This window comes from Carlito syrichta, unplaced genomic scaffold, assembly GCF_000164805.1.
Source record: "Carlito syrichta isolate Samal-C Ts95f unplaced genomic scaffold, Tarsius_syrichta-2.0.1 Scaffold305651, whole genome shotgun sequence".
Classification (NCBI taxonomy): Eukaryota; Metazoa; Chordata; class Mammalia; order Primates; family Tarsiidae; genus Carlito; species Carlito syrichta.
In genome coordinates, this window is record NW_007249747.1 from 368034 (window position 1) to 380251 (window position 12218).

Genomic DNA, 12218 nt, shown 5'->3' on the forward strand with positions numbered 1-12218 from the left:
CGGGAGCGGCCACTGCACTCCAGTCTGGGTGACAGAGGAGACTCCAACTCAAAAAAAAAACAACAAAAAAAAGAAATTTAAAATCAGCACATATATGTGTCTTCATGCCTAGTGCCACTCTCTTGGTTGTACTTTCATCTTTTCTTCTCTAAACTAAATTAACAAGCAATTTCCTAACTGATCAGACTTGCCTTCAATCTTAGCATCCTCTAAAACTCTAATCATATCATTTTACTTCATAAAACCATTCAATAGCTTCCTTTCATCTTAAGAATAAAGTCCAACCTTGCTACTGTAAGTACAGGAGGACTTTTGTGACACTATTTCTGCTTTTATCTCTAGTCACTCCATGATACACAACCTAAATGTCAGTCATACCCGACTGTTTGTCCTTCCTAAAGAAATCTTAATCTGCAACCACCTTATGCCTACCAGTCCTTAATACTCAATTCCAGGAAGTATTTTCTGATCTTCCCATTACCACCAAGTTTATTTTAGTACCTCTTCTCTGTAAGTATAGAGTACCCTGCCCATATCTCATACTGTAGTATTCACACTGTTTGATCATCATGGTTTTATCTCTGTAGGGTCACTACAAGTCAGGAGAATATACGAAGTAATCCACTTGTCACCTGTACTGTTATTTACTTAATATTTTCCTTTAGAATAACTCAAACTTTAACTTAGATGTAGACTTGTTTTAATAAGAATTCTGATATCACCAAGAGAGCCAATGTTTAGTATGACAGAATTTTTTTCTAATACAAACTAAAATAAGTATTCTACTAAAAATAAATAAAAATAAAGAACTTCTAATTCCATCAACAAGGGTGAACAAGACCTTTTGAGGAATTCTATTCCTTACTAAAAAGTAAAGCTATTTTTTAAAAAATACTTTTTGAGCTGGGCTCGGTGGCTCTGCCTGTAATCCCGCGCCTTTGGGAGGTTGAGGTGAGTGGACTGCCTGAGCCCGTGGGTTCGAGACCTGCCTGGTCAACTTGGTGAGACCTCATCTCTACAATAAATCAAAATGAGCCGAGCATGGTAGCGTGCGCCTGTAGTTCCAGCTACTTGGAAGGCTGAGGCGGAAGGATCACCAGGGCCCAGCAGGTTGAGGCTGCAGTGGCCGGAAGCAGCCAATGCATCCCAGTCTGGGTGACAGAGTGAGACTCCAACTCAAAAAAAATAAAAATAAAAATAAAAATAAAAAAATAAAAAAACTTTTTGGATGTTTTTGCTGAGCTCCCAGAAATAAGTGAACTTTAAAGTCACCTTCTCCCTCCAAAAGCAATAATCCTTGAGCTAGAAATTAAACCTGGCAGTCAAGAGCTTTAAGCAGTGGTGTCAAGAGCAGTAGTGGGATCAGAGCACTGAGCCCTAGGCCAGAAGCAAAATGTAGGATCTGAAAAGTGGTTAAATTCCCTGACATCCAGCCAAAGCCGATACAAATGCTTTCAGAAGGGAGGCATCCCCCAATTAGCCTCTCAAGATTCCTATGAAGATAAATCAACTAGAAGTTCATAATCAGTGATCACCAAGCACAGGAGGGGACAGCTACCATGAGGGAGAGACAACAGGGAAAAAAAACCCAATAAATTTAGATCTGCCCCAAGGACATCAGACATTAGGACTGCCAGATAGTTATCAGAATAGCAACAGATTCACAAAAATGAGCAGACAACATGAGACCATAAATAATGATTGTGTATATAAAAGAAAAGAACCAAGTGGAACCTTTATTAACAATATAATTGCTTTTTTTTTTTTTTTAAAGGATGGGTTACATAGAAGATTAGACACAGTTGAAGAGAAAATAAATGAACTGGAAAACATGTCTAACGAAATTACCCAGCATTGTAAATTCTGGTAAAGAGAAACAAAGAGATGAAAAACATGAAAGAGGAAGAATAAGTGATCTAAAAACAGATTCGTACATTCACATTCAGTTAATAGTCCAGCAATAGCAAATAGAAAAAAATAAGAGAGAAAATACTTAAAGGACACATGGCTCAGAATCTTTTAGACCTCATGAAAGACAAAATTCAGAACCAGGAAACACATGTATCCAAAATAGGGTAAATAAAAAAGCAATCTACCTTTAGACTTAAAAGTGAAATGACATAACACCAAATACAGAAATTCTAATGCAGCTAAAAGAAAAATATATTTTTTCAAAAACGCATGAATAAAAGTGGCAGCACACTTTGAATGAGCAACAGTACAATGTTTTCACTGACAGAGAAGAGACAACCAACCTAAAACTGTACACCCATCAAAATGAGCTCTCAAAAAACAAGACTAAAATAAAAATAGTTTTAGCTAAGAATGGAGGTGATCACCAACCAAACTACACATACTCCTACACATACTAAGACATTAGTGTCTGATGGGATTAAAAGAAAGATCCAGTAATATGCTTCTTGTCAGAGAAACCTGAAATGTAAGGGCGTTCTAAAAAGCGAATGTAAAATGAAGAAAAAGGATATTCCAGGTAAATTAGCACCAAAAGAAACACAGAATCAAACTCTAAGACAAAAAAGCAAACTTGGGGATGGAGAGGAACACAATACAGTAAAGGCTCAATCCCCTAGGAAAATTGTTTAAGTTTGTATACATCTAATGAAAGAGTCTCAAAACAGACAAAAACAAAAATTGTTAGAACTAAGAAGTCTGTTAGAAAGTTATAGTAGATTCAACACACTTCTCTCAATTAGTGGTAAGATAAACTGAAAATAATAAAGGCTATCAGAACAACACAATTAACAGGCTTTACTTAATAATATGCAACAATTAAAGAACATATATTGTTCACAAGTACACATGGAATAGTAGTAATAATTCACAATGTCCAAGGCCATAAAATGAAAGCAAAATGTTTTTAAAAAGATAAGATATAAACCACATTCTCTGACAACTAAAAAGAAAACAATGGCTGGGCTCGGTGGCTCAGCCTGTAATCCCACGCTTTGGAAGGCTGAGGTGAGTGGATTGCCTGAGCCCACGAGTTCAAGACCCGCCTGGGCAACTTGGCAAGACCTCATCTCTACAATAAATCAAAAAAATTAGCCAGGTGTGGTAGCACGAGCCTGTAGCTCCAGCTACTTGGAAGGCTGAGGCAGAAGGATTGCCAGAGCCCAGCAGGTCAAGGCTGCAGTGGCCGGAAGCGGCCACTGCACTCCAGTCTGGGTGACAGAATGAGACTCCAACTCAAAAAGAAAAAAAGAAAACAATGTCGATATATTTGAAAATTGTAAAATGTACATCTAAATAACTTATGAGCCAAAAACAAATCAAAATGGAAGTTAAGAATACTTAGACTTGGTCAGGCGTGGTGGCTCACTTCTGTAATCCCAGCACTTTGGGAGGCTGAGGCAGGCGGATTGCTTGAGCCCAGGAGTTTGAGAACAGTCTGGGCAACATAGCAAGACCCTGTCTCTACAAAAAAAAAAAAAAAATCAGCTGGGCAGAGCAGTACGAACCTGTGGTCCCAGCCACGTGGGATACTGAAGTGAAAGAATCTCCTGAGCCCAGGATTTTGAGGCTGTGGTAAGCCATGATTCTGCCACTGCACTCCTGCCTGGGCTAGTGAGACCCTAACTTAAAAACAAAACAAAAAAAATTAGGCTTGAAAGTTTATGAACATACTATAAATTAAACTATGTTAGACAAAGCAAAAATGGACTTTGAGGAAATTTAAAGTCTTACATGCTTATACTAGCAAATAAGAACGGCTGAGAACAAAAGTTAAGTTAGAAAAATAGTCAAAGAAAGTAAAATGAAATAATAAATAAAAGAGGGGGAAAATCAATGCCATAAAAAACAAAGATATAATAGAGAGGACTAATTAAGCCCAAAAGTTAATTCTTTCTCAAGATTAATAAAATAAACTTTTGACAAGACTGATCATGAAAAAAAGAAGCCAGGCATAAATAATATTCGAAATGAGAAAAGGATACACAGCTACAGATAAAACAGAGATTAAAAATGAAATTAAAAAATACTATGAACTTGATGACAATAAAACTTAAAAAATGTCTGATGAAAGGACAAATTTCTAAAACTAACCAAAACTGACTAAAAGACAGAAAGCCTAAACAGTCCTATGGGTATTCAATTGCTAATTACTACTAAACTTTCACAAAGAAAACATTAGATCTACACGATCTTACAGGTAAGTTCCACTAAAGATTTTTTTGAGGGGGGGGCTGGAGTCACTCTGTTGTTCAGGCAGGAATGCCAGCACTACTACTGCTCACTGTAGCCTCAACCTCCTGGGCTCAGGCAATCTTCCCACCTCAGCCTCCCAAGTAGGGGACTATAGGCATACCCCACCATGCTCACCTAATTTCTGTTATTTTTTTGTAGAGATGAAGTAGAAGGATTGCTTGAGTCAAGAAGGTCAAGACTATAGTGAGCTATGGCTGTGATGAGCTGTGAGCATACCACTACACTCCAGCCTGGGTGTCAGAGTGAGATCTCAACTCAGAAAAAAAAGGGGGGGGACTCAAATCTATATGCCTACTCTAGTCACTTCTAATGAACAACTGTAATCATTTCCACTGAACGCATATCTAAAAATATGCCAACACATTAAGACAAGAAAAATAAAAATAGCTAGGAAAATTGGAAAGGAAAAGCCAAAACTCAGTATTTGCAAAAGATCTAATTACCCACACAGTAAATCCAAAGGAATTCCTTCCAGAAAATATCTTAGATATAATAAGTTTATCAAGAAAATGACTAAAGATCAATATTTTTTTAAAGTCAAATTTCTATTTACTAACAATAAATGTCAAAATAGCATCTTTAAAAACACCACCAATAACCAAATGCAGTGGCTTACACCTGCCATCCCAGCACTTTGGGATTAAGGTGACAGACCTGCCTGAGCCCAGGGTTTCAGAACTAGTCTGGACAACTTGGCAAGACTTCACCTCTACAATAAATTAAAAAATTAGCCAGGCATGGGGTAGCCGTGAGCGTGCCACTGCACTCCAGCCTGGGTGAGAGAGTGAGACGCCAACTCTAAATAACAAACAAACAAATAAGCCACGGTGGCACACATCTATAGTCTCAGCCACTTGCAAGGCTGAGGTGGAAGGATCATCTGAGCCAAGCAGGTCAAGGCTGTGGCAGCCATGAACATGCCACTACACTCTAGCCTGGGCGACAGAGTGAGGCTACGACTCAAAAAATAATAAAAAAAATTAAAACACCACCATTTACAACAGCAACAAAAACAATTAAAAATAGAATCAACATTTAAAAAATAGATCTCTGTGGAAAAAATTATAAAACTACATTAAAAACCTACATAATGTCAGTATCCTATTCTCAATTCTCCTCCAAAGTGATTCAATTAATTCCCATGTCCTATAACATGATTATTCTTAAAACAAGAACAAAGGTCCAAGAATAGCTAAGACTCAAGTCTCCTCCAGATTCCAAGATTTCTGGTAAAATTACAGCATCAATAACTAAGATGGATCACGTAAGTGGCTCAAGCCTGTAATCCCAGCACTTTGGGAGGCCAAGGCAAGAGGACTGCCTGAGCCCAGGGGTTCGAGACCAGCCTGAGCAATTTGGTGGGACCTCATCTCTACAATAAATCAAAAAATTAGCAGGGTGTGGTAGTGCACACCAGTAGTTCTGGCTACTTGGAAGACCAAGGCGGAAGGATTGCCTAAGCCCAGCAGGTCGACACTGGGGTGGCTGTGAGTGTGCCACTGCACTCCAGCCTGGGCAAGAGAGTGAGATTCCAACTCAAAATAAATAAATAAACAAACAAATAAATAAATAAGACAGTGTGGCATGAACGCAGAGATAGACCAAGTGACAACTGATGCCGAAAGGCAAGCCTCAAACATACAGAAATTAAACATGAGAAAGAGATGGTGCAGCAGACCACTGGTGAATAGAAAGCCAACTCAATACATGGCAGAGGGATAACTGGAGCCACTTAGGAGGGGGAAAAAAATGAATGTGGATCACTACCTCACAACATACACAAAAATCAATTCCAGATGAATTATGAACTTAAATGTGAACGGCATCATTTAAAAACCTCTAAAAAGAAACAGAAGAATATCTTATAAGCCCAGGACAAGAAAGGTTTCAAACCAGATTAAATTAGAATTAAGAACTTCTGTTCAACAAAATACACCAAAAAGAGTAAAAAGGAAGCCTATAAACTGGATTTTACAGTGCACATAATCAATAAATGACCAGTTTCATCAGTTTTAAAAGACAACCCAACAGAAAAAAAGTTCAAAGATATTACCAGGTGTCCAGACTCGGTGGCTCAGTCTGTAATCCCAGCACTTTGGGAGGCCGAGGCAAGTGGATTGCCTGAGCCCGTGGGTTCGAGACCTACCCAGGCAACTTGGCGAGACCTCATCTCTACAAAAAAAAGCAAAAAAAAACTAGGTGGGCGTGGTAGCGCGTGCCTGTAGTACCAGCTACTTGGAAGGCTGAGGCGGAAGGATCGCCGGAGCCCAGCAGGTCAAGGCTGCGGTGGCCGGAAGCGTGCCATTGCACTCCAGTCTGGGTGACAGAGTGAGACTCCAACTCAAAAAAAAAAAGATATTACCAGGTATTTCATAAAAGAAAAACGAAGATGGTTCATAAGCATACGAGAGATAATTGATCTAATTAATAATTTTACAAATGCAAATTAAAACCTCAATGCAGCCAGGCTCGGTGGCTCAGCCTGTAATCCCACACCTTTGGGAGGCTGAGGTGAGTGGACTGCCTGAGCCCGCGGGTTCGAGACCCGCCTGGGCAGCGAGACCTCATCTCTACAATAAATCAAAAAAATCAGCTGGGCGTGGTAGCACATGCCTGTAATTCCGGCTACTTGGAAGGCTGAGGCGGAAGGATCGCCGGAGCCCATCATGTCGAGGCTGCGGTGGCCGAAAGCGGCCACTGCACTCCAGTCTGGGCGACAGAGTGAGACTCCAACTCAAAAAAAAAAAACAAAAAAAAAACAAACCTCACTGCATCATTTCATGTCCATTCCATTGCAAATATTAAGTCATCTGACAATAACAAGTGTTGGAGACGTTGTAGACCAACTATAACTCTCACACATTGCTGATCAAAGTATGTAAGTTGACAAAACTGTTGGTCAAAGTATAAGTTGATACAACCATTTCAGAAAGCAATTAGGCATCATTTTGCAAAGCTGAACATCCAAACTCCTTTACCTAGCAATTCCACTCCTAGCAAATGGCTTACCACGGTGGTATTCCAAATTTTTTTGCTCACAAACAACCAAAAATCCTTTTAAAAATTACATATTCAGCCAGGCATGATGGCTCAAGGCTGTAATCCCAGCACTTCGGAAGGCCAAGGTGAGAGAACTGCCTGAGCCCAGGGGTTTCAAGACCAGCCTGGACAACTTGGTGAGATCTCATCCCTACAATATAACAAAAAATTAGCTGGGCGTGGTAGCACACATCTGTAGTTCCAGCTACTTAGAAGACTGAGGCAGAAGAATTGCCGGAGCGGCCACTGCACTCCAGTCTGGGCGACAGAGTGAGATTCCAACTCAAAAAATAAAATAAAATAAAATAACACACCCACATAATCTTTAGGAAACCTTCAATACTTTGTGAGGGTCATATACGCCAGTATGAAAATCAGAGAAAATCTTACAACTGTGAACCAGAAGATATGCACAAGAATCTTCATAATAGCAAAACTTGGAAACAACCAAAATGCCCATCAATAGGAGAAGGCATATACTGTGTTATATTCATCCATGGAACATACACAGCAATGAAAATTAATGACTTACATCTATACTCAATATTAGTGACTCAGACACATAACATCGAGGTTGAAATTAGCAAGTCCCAGAAGACTATATAGTATGATTTTTTTCCCACTCAAAAACAACAGAAACCATATAACACATTGTTATGGGATGTAAACATATCTGAAAAAATTATTTTTTAAAAAAGCAAGGCATAACACACACAATTCAGGATAGTAGTAACCCCTGGAGGTGAGTACACTCTATACTGGTCATTTTTATTCTTGGATTGAGTAGTGGATTCACAGACATTATTGTTTTGCTTCACAGCTTGCATATGTTTATATATATTTTGAATGTATCAAATATTAAGTTAAAATGAAGAGGAAATAATTTTTTTTTGAGTCAGAGTCTCACTCTGTCACCCAGGCTGGAGAGCAAAGGTATGCCACCCTAGCATAGAACTGCTGGGCTCAGATGATCCTTCTACCTCAGCCTTCTAAGTAACCGGAAATACAGGTACCTGCTACCACACCCGGCTAATTTTTTGGTTTATTGTGGAGATGAGGTCTCACCAAGCTGCCCAGGCTGGTCTTGAACCCCTGGACTCAGGCAATCCTCTCACCTCGGCCTCCCAAAGTGCTGGGATTAGAAGTTTGAGGCACCGCATGTTGGGAGCCAGCCTTGGAGGCCCACCTGATTGATAGGGTCCTGGTGGGCCGAAGACCCCGGGTGGCAGGGCGAGCCCGGGAAGCCGAGGCCCTTCTGTCTTCCACCTTTGCTGTTTGGTACTGCCGAAGAATTCTGTGCAGTCGTAGAAAAAGAAAATGGCATGTTTATGTGAAGTATTCACAGCTAACCTGAGAATGTCATGGTTCATTTTTCCATTTCCCACTATGCCGTTTGGCCTTTTCTAACATATGCAAGGGTTAAACTCTGAAGCACATCAAGAATGCTTTCTTTCACTTGGTTATAAGTTCTAGATATTGCTTGAGTAAATATAAGTATATTCACTCTTTATTTGATTTAGGATTATGCAGTTTAGTGTTTAGACATAAGGTTTTTATAGAAGCATAAGTTTATAGTAAGTTCATTATGAATTCATTATAAGTTCTAACACTTATTTAGGAGTTATGTAGGTGATTTATAACACTGTTTTCACAGACTTAGGATAAAGATTAATCGTTAAGGTTTTTACTTAATTCAATAGTTAAAACTCTAAGTTAACGTTTATAGAGTGGGTTTTCACTGAATTCATAGTATACTAATTAGATACTTTTATGATAAATTAACTAAAGACAGAAAGCAACCTTGGGGGCCTGGGAAACATCACTAAATACTTTTATGATAAATTAACTAAAGACAGAAAGCAACCTTGGGGGCCTGGGAAACATCACTAAAAGCTTCTTTTGAGTTTTCTTTAGAAATAAACACTGCAGGATAAGAGAAAAGTAGCGAAGACACCTGGACAAGAAAGGCCATTAGGAAGCTTTGAAGGTCTAGAAGCCCCAGATGGGAAAACTCCTGACACATGGAGAAATGTGCACTTGGAAACTTTCTTGAGACATTTCAAGGACTGTAATTCGGGACTTTGGACTAAAACTATCATTTTTGGCTTTATGAATAAGACTCATTGTCTGAATGTTTATAGGGTTCTTGGCTTGTTTGTCGCTTCTAGACCGCTAGATGGTGGTAACTTTTAAAGCATATGTATGTGAAGAAATTTTCTTTGTCTTGCCCCTTTACGAATGGTATAAAAGCTCTGTGTTAACTAACATCAAATTGTCATCTGTTCAGGAAGCAGGTGTCCGAGTATAATGTTTTCGTCTTTCGCCTATCCATCTTTCCTTCAGGAAACCTCTCGACCCGGCAGGGGCTGGACTCCCGCAACTGCGCCTGGTTAGAAATGATTCTTTAAAAATATTTGTCATATAAAAAATAAGTACTTTTAATTAAATCACCTCATCTGCCACTAGAGAGGTACGTATTAACATACGGAAATTCTATCTTTACATCAACCATAGGAACTGATATACATTAGGTATACAATAAATGTTCAATGAAATTAATCTTATGAGGACTAGATAAGATAAAGACTGAGCCAATTTGCTGTGCTAGATAAACCCATAGGCTGACACAGGGCTACAGCAGAAGTCAAGTTGGCTACAAGCAAATTTAGCAGCAAGATGAAGTCATAAGGAAGCTGGTCAATAAAGAGAAGGCAAAAATGTATGTGTTAGCAGGCATGTGAGGAAATGGGTGTTCTCAATACCAGTGAAAGTGAAAATTGGTACAACCACTTAGAGAGTTTCTGCAATATGTGGTTAAATTGAAGATGCAAATAACTTACTATCCAGCAAATCTATTGCTAGGTTTTATTTCCTAGAGAAACTTTCAAATGTGTGCACAAGCAGATAGGTACAAAGATAATTATTGTAGGACTATTATTAAGTCAAAAGTTGAAAACATCTTCAAAGTCCATTTGTAGGGGAATGTATAAATAACAAAGTATACTCATACAAAGCAATATTATACCAGCACCTAAAATGAATAAACCAAAGATAGCACAATTATTCAATTTATTCATATATAAATCTCAAAATATGATGCTGAGCAAAAAAAGCAAGTTGTAAAAAGACATGTACACTGTAGTTTAATACCATTCAAGTTTAAAAACAAACAATACTATATATTATTTATGGATTCACCGTAATCAAAGCATAAAATATACAAAGGAATGATATACACAAACTTGAATACAGTGGTTACTGCTAGAAAAGGAGAGGAACTGAGAGCTCCTCCAATAGCTGCAACTGTATTTATATATATATTTTAAAGGATCTGAAGTAAATTTAGCAAAATAATTACATCTGTAAATCTGAATCATGGATTGATTAGCTCCACCTCTGCATTTTATGCACTATTTGAAATATTCCTGAAATTTAAAAAAGAAAATTAAGCAGAGAGAAAATTAACAGAGACACCAAAATGCAGCCCTTGGGCGCAGACCACAAACCCTCGAGAAAACGAAGTCGTTGGGTTCCTAATGGGTTTGAAGTTTCTTTCCTTATGTTTCCTTACAATAAACTCAATTTTCCTTAGGATGAATGCAAATTTCTTGCAATAAAAATGTCCTAACTAGAGTCATAATTATGAGGAAATTGCTCCCAAGGGAGGTGGAATAAAATCTGGAAGACTTCTACCTTTTTTCCCTCGCCAGGATGTTAGGCAGAATGGAAAGAAATTTATGTGAACACCATAAAATACTCCAGGAACCATTAAGAATAGCCAAGAACGCCCAGGGACCGCTAGGATGTATTTGCCCAGCTGGCGGCTGCATATGTTTTGGAAGGAGTTTGCGCTGAAGGGCTTTTGGCGTTCAGGGTGCCTATGGAAAAGGCACGCTGTACTAGTACCAGTCCAAATGCACCTATGTCTCGGCTCCATTTTTGGTCCTTGCTCGCCCCCACTATTCTGTTCCCAGAACAGGCGGCTGGAAACACCACACTGACATCGTCAACGCTGCGGATCAGCTGGCCAGACCCGCCCCCTTCCTCCCTTTTCTTGTTAGTGTGTGGGGGAGGGAGGATGCTCAGAAGAGGCACGGAGAAGGGAGGAGCGCCGGGGTTATTCCCCGCTCCCCGAGTTCTTTCCTTGGGGAGGGGCCGGCCCCGGACTGGACTGGGCTGCCAGTTCTCACGATAACAGGTGTCAACAATGTCAACACACGGTCACAGAGCGAGGAGCGTGCGCGAACGTTCACCGACACGAACTCCCGCACACACGCGATCACGCACTCGACAGGACCCACGCGCAGCACACACTGGGGGGCACGCGAGGGCGCACACTCGTGCGGGCGATGCTCCAGGCGGGGATCAGGACGGCGGGAGGCGCGGCCACGCACGCTGACGGGGGCAGTGACACAAAAGGGGGCCACCCGCGGAGGCCGGAACGCCCACGCTGCTGCCGGAGAAAACCGGCGCCGACACAAAGGGGGTCCGTGAGGGGGCACACGGGCGCTTACCCGCGCAGCTGACAGGGGTGTCACCCACGCACGGACTCAGACATGGACGCGCGGGCAGCAGGGGGTTGTTCACACAAAGGGGCTGTTCCCATCCTTGCACAGGCACCCAGGCGTCCTCGCTCGCTAAGGGAGACCCCAGACAAAGGGGACATACCCACCGGGGCACACAAAGGCGGCCACACCCCCTCATCGCGCGGGCACCCCGGCCCACACAGACACACAGCGGCCACCACAGCGAGGAACATGGGGCGACGCGCACACACCCACACTCACCACACACCCACGGAGGGGGTGTGGAGGGCTCTCCTCCTCGGGCATCTCGCCTGCAGCGGGACAAGCTGACATATCTGGGAGCCCTGCCACGCGCCGGGTGTGCACTCACCGGGGTCTGCCGCCCGCGAGCCTCGGACGCGGGCAGTCGCGGCCGCCGCCGCCGTC

General features: G+C 41.1%; 1 protein-coding gene across 1 annotated transcript in view; it reads right to left on the reverse strand.

The window, feature by feature from the left end:
* TTC3 (tetratricopeptide repeat domain 3) overlaps window positions 1-12212 on the reverse strand; it is a 147452-nt gene extending 135240 nt beyond the window's left edge. The window contains exon 1 of the mRNA XM_021714458.1: window positions 12163-12212. The gene's annotated coding sequence lies outside the window, so the exon portion shown is untranslated. The remainder of the gene's footprint in view (window positions 1-12162) is intronic.
* Window positions 12213-12218: the final 6 nt, after the last annotated feature.